Consider the following 5,602-nt stretch of genomic DNA (forward strand, 5'->3'; position numbering starts at 1 on the left):
ATCATATCAAAAAAATAATACACCACGACCAAGTAGGATTCATACCAGGTATGCAAGGATGGTTCAACATTAGAAAATCAATCAACATAATCCACCATATAAATAGAAGGAACGAAAAGAATCACATGGTCATCTCAACTGATGCAAAGAAGACATTTGACAAAGTCCAACACCCATTCCTGATTTTAAAAAAACTCTCAACAAAATAGGTATAGAAGGGAAATTCCTCAACATAATATAGGGCATCTATACAAAGCCAACAGCCAACATTATTCTTAATGGAGAGAAGCTGGAAACATTCCCCTTGAGAACAGGAACAAGACAAGGATGTCGTTTATCACCACTCCTATTTAACATTGTGCTGGAATTCCTAGCTAGACCAACAAGGCAAGAAAAAGAAATAAAGGGCATCCAAATTGGTAATGAAGAAGTAAAACTCTCCCTATTTGCAGATGATATGATACTACATACAGAAAACCCAAAAGACTCCACGAGAAAACTACTGCATCTAATACAAAGATTCAACGAAGTAGCAGGATACAAGATAAATGTACAAAAATCAGTTGGATTCCTATACACCAATAAACAGAACTAGGAAAAGGAAATTAGGAAAACAATACCATTTATAATAGCCCTGAAAAAATTAAATACTTAGGAATAAATCTAACCATGGATGTAAAAAATTTGTATAAAGAAAACTACAAAACACTACTGCAAGAAACCAAAAGAGATCTACATAAATGGAAAAACATACCATGCTCATGGATAGGTAGACTCAATATTGTGAAAATGACAATTCTACCCAAAGCAATCTACAAATACAATGTAATACCAATCCATATACCAACAACATTCTTTAAAGAGATGGAAAAAACAATCATTAACTTTATATGGAAAGTAAAGAGGCCCCGGATAAGTAGGGCATTATTGAAGAATAAAGTAGGAGGACTCGCACTATCTGATCTCAGAACCTACTATACAGCTACGGTAGTCAAAACAGCCTGGTACTGGTACAACAACAGATACATTGACCAATGGGACAGAATTGAGAACCCAGATGTAAATCCATCCACCTACAGTCACCTCATTTTCAACGAGGGCCCAAAGTCCATCAAATGGGGAAAAGACAGTCTTTTTAACAAATAGTGCTGGCAAAATTGGATGTCCATCTGCAACAAAAATGAAACAGGACCCATACCTCACACCATACATCAAAACTTAATTCCAAATGGATCAAAGACCTTAATATAAAACCAGAAACTATAAAGATCATAGAAGAAAAAGTAGAATCAATGCTGGAGACCCTAATATACAGCATTAACAGGACACAAACTGTAACTAACAACACACAAACTCCAGAAGATAAGCTAGATAACCTGAATCTTCCAAATATTAAACACTTATGCTGATCAAAAGACTTCACCAAAAGAGTAAAAAGAGAACCTAGAGACTGGGAAAAAAAATTTTGGCTATGATAAATCTGACAAAAGTCTAATCTCTAAAATCTACAGGAAAATCCAACACCTCTACAACAAAAAGACAAATAATCCAATTAAAAAACGGATAAAGGAAATGAACAGGTACTTCGCCAAAGAAGACATTCAAGATGCTAACAGACACATGAGGAAATGCTTGAGATCACTAGCCATTAGAGAAATGCAAATCAAAACCACAATGAGATACCATCTCACCCCAGCATTACTGGCACGAATCAAAAAAAAACAGAAAATAACAAATATTGGAGAGGTTGTGGGGAGATTGGAACTCTTATGCTCTGCTGGTGGGAATATAAAATGGTACAACCATTTTGGAAAACAGTATGGCACTTTCTTAAAAAGCTAGATATAGAAATACCATATGATCCAGCAATCCCGCTCCTAGGAATATATTCTAGAGAAATAAGAGCCGTCACACTAATAGACACATGGACACCCCTGTTCATTGCAGCATTGTTCACAATAGCAAAAAGATGGAAACAACCTAGATGCCCATCTACAGATGAATGGATAAACAAACTATGGTGCATACACACAATGGAATACTATGCAATGATAATAATGATGAATCTGCGAAGCATCTCACAACATGCATGAATCTGGAGAGCATTATGCTGAGTGAAATAGGTCAATCACAGAACTACTGTATTGTAAGAGACTACTTCTATAAAACCTCATGAAAAGGTTTATACACAAAAAGAAATAATCTTTGATGGTTATGAGGGAGGGGAGGGGTGAAGATGGAAAAACACTAAATAGACTATAGATAAGTGGTAACTTTGGTGAAGGGTAAGATAGTACAAAATACTGGGGAACCCAACACAACTTGTTCAGGGTAAGGTCATGGACGCTCTATGGAAGAGTCCAAACTCCCTGAGGGACCAAATTACTTGGCTGAGGGCTGTGGGCTCCATGATCTCCGGGAATATCTAGCTCAACTGGCATAGTTTATAAAGAAAATGTTCTACATTCTACTTTGGTGAGTAGCATCTAGGGTCTTAAAAGCCTGTGAGCGGCCATCTAAGATACTCCACTGGTCTCACCCCTTCAGGAGAAAGGGAAAATGATGAAAACTGAAGACACAAGGGAAAGATTATCCCAAAGGACTAATGGACCACAACTACAATGGCCTCCACCAGACTGAGTCCAGTACAACTAGATGGTACCTGGCTACCACCACTGACTGTTCTGACAGGGATCACAATAGATGGTCCCAGACAGAGGTGGAGAAAAATATAGAACACAATTCTAACTCACAAGAAAAGACTAGACTTACTGGCCTGACAAAGACTGAAGAAACACCTAGAGTATGGCCCCAGACACCCTTTTAGCTCAGTAATGGAGTCACTCCCGAGGTTCACCCTTCAGCCAAAGATTAGACAGACCCATAAAACAAGACGAGACTAATGGGCACAACAGCCCAGGGACAAGGACTAGAAGGCAGGAGGGGACAGGAAAGCTGGTAATAGGGAACCCAAGGTCGAGAACGGAGAGTGTTGACATGTCGTGGGGTTGTCAACCAATGTCATAAAACAATATGTGTACCAACCGTTTAATGAAAAACTACTTGTTCTGTAAACCTTCATCTAAAGTACAAGAAAAAAGAAAAAAAACCAGACTTACTGGCCTGAAAGAGACTGGAGAAACCCTGAGAGTATGACCCCCAGACACCACTGTAGCCCAGTAATGAAGTCACTCTGGAAATTTACCTTTTAGCCAAAGATTAGACAGATCCATAGGACAAAATGAGACTAAAGGGGCACACCAGCCCACAGGCAAGGACTAGAAGGCAGGAGGGGACAGGAAAACTGGTAATAGGGAACCCAAGGTTGAGAAGGGAGAGTACTGACATGTCATGGGGTTGTTAACCAATGTCATAAAACAATATATGCACTGTTTGATGAGACACTAGTTTGTTTTGTAAACCTTCATGTAAAGTAAATAATAAAAAAGAAGAAGAAAGAAAGAAGTCAAATGACGCTTTGCATTGGGCAAATCTGCTGCAAAAGATCTCTTTAAAGTGTTAAAAAGTAAAGATGTCACTTTGAGGAATAAGGTGGGCCTGACCCAAGCCATGGTGTTTTCAATCACCTCATATGCATGCGAAAGCTGGACAATGAATAAGCAAGACCAAAGAAGAATTGATGCCTTTGAATTATGGTGTTGGTGAAGAATATTGAATATACCATGGACTGCCAGAAGAAAGAACAATTCTGTCTTGGAAGAAGTACAGCCAGAGTGTTCTTTGGAAGCGAGGATGGTGAGACTTCATCTCACATAGTTTGAACATGTTACCAGGAAGGACCAGTCCCTAGAGAAGGACATCATGCTTGGTAATGTACAGGGTCAGTCAGTGAAAAAGAGAAAGACCGTCAATGAGATGGACTGATACAGTGGCTGCAACGATAGACTCAACATAGTGATTGTGAAGATGGTGCAGGACTGAGCAGGGTTTTGTTCTGGTGTACATAGGTCGCTATGTACTTCCTAGGGCACCTAACAACATAGAGGAAAAAGGATAAGAAACAATCAAACTTCCCTTGAGAGGAGTAGAGTAAGACAATTTTAAATGTTGAAAGAAAAAACGCCACCAACCTACAATTCTGTATCCATTGAAATTATCCGTCAAAATTGAAAGAGTCTCGCCATTCTATGTAATTGGTCTTACATGGCTTTTTTTTTTTATGCCAGTGCAGCACTGTTTTGATTACTGTAGCTTTGTAGTAAGTTTTAAAATCAGAAAGAGTTAAAATTTCCTCAACCTTTTTCTTCATTTTTGTTGATTTTATCATCTTGACAATATTAAGTATTCCAATGGATAAACACAGGATGTCTTTCCCTTTATTTAGGTCTTTCTTTTTTTTCAGCAATGTTTTTTAATTTTCGGTGTACAAGTCTATTGCCTCCTTGTTTAAAGGTGTTGTTGCTACTAGCTGTGTCCATTCAGCCCCTGACTCATGGTGACCCCATGCACAGAGGAACAAAATGCTGCACCATCTCCATAATCAGCTGCAGATTGAAGAGTTGTGATCCAGAGGGTTTTCATTGGCTGATTTTCAGAAGTAATTTGACAAGCCTTTCTTCCCAGTCCATCTTAGTCTGGAAGCTCCATTGAAACCTGTTCAGCATATCATAGCAACAGGTAAGCCACCGCTGACAGACGGTGATGTCTGCGTATGAGGCGCGTTGACTGGGAATTATATATGGGTCTCTCACACGGAGGGCATGATTTCTACCACCAATGCCTCATTGGTTAAATTTATTCCTAAGTATTTTATTATTTTTGATGCTATTAATAATTATTAAAAGAAAACTTCAGAAAGAAGGAGGTACAGGGTTAAAAATCTCTTGGCTAGAAGAACTGGCCTGCCATGTTTACTCTGAGTGAGAATAGGATCAATAAAGAAAGAGAGTTGCAGACCAAAAGTGCCAGGAAGCCTTCCTAGATGCCACCTTGCAGGCTAAAGGCCATCCCTCAAGAAAACAAAGAAAAGGAGGGAGACAAAGTCCACAGGAGCACAGAAGCCCCCATATCCTTTTGAAAAGAGACCAGTGCAGCTGGTGTAGTAAAAAGGAAAAAAAAAAAAAAAAAACAAAACAAAACATTGAAAGTGGGAGTGTACAAAATACCAAACAAAGGAACTAAAAAAGTAAGAGGTAACTCAGTGCCCGGTCATGCCACTAAAAGATAGGTCAGACTGAGAGCGAACTGGAGGGAAGTCCTCCACCAGAGCCTCTAGTTATAATGAAGGTGAAAAGAAACCCTGTAAAGTTTCTGGTAGATACTGGAGTGACCCACTCACTTCTGACCCGAAGAGAGAGAGAAAAAAAAAGCTACCCAGATGAGGCGGACAGTGTCTGTTGTCAAAGTATGAAAAAAAAAAAAAAAAAAAGAAGAGCACCCTCCCTTCCTACAACCTCTAACTTGTTTTATACAAGAAGAATCTTGAACGCACTCTTTCCTTTACAAAAACAGGTGACAGTTACAAATGACCCTTACTACTGGGCCACCAACTTAACTATGGAAAAAAAGAACCTTTCCGAGGGGTAGTTGATCCAGATATCAGAGATACAGTAGAGCCATAGGTGTGTGGTGCTGGGGCTGT

The sequence above is a fragment of the Trichechus manatus genome, unplaced genomic scaffold (assembly GCF_000243295.1).
Source record: "Trichechus manatus latirostris isolate Lorelei unplaced genomic scaffold, TriManLat1.0 scaffold00216, whole genome shotgun sequence".
Taxonomy (NCBI): Eukaryota; Metazoa; Chordata; class Mammalia; order Sirenia; family Trichechidae; genus Trichechus; species Trichechus manatus.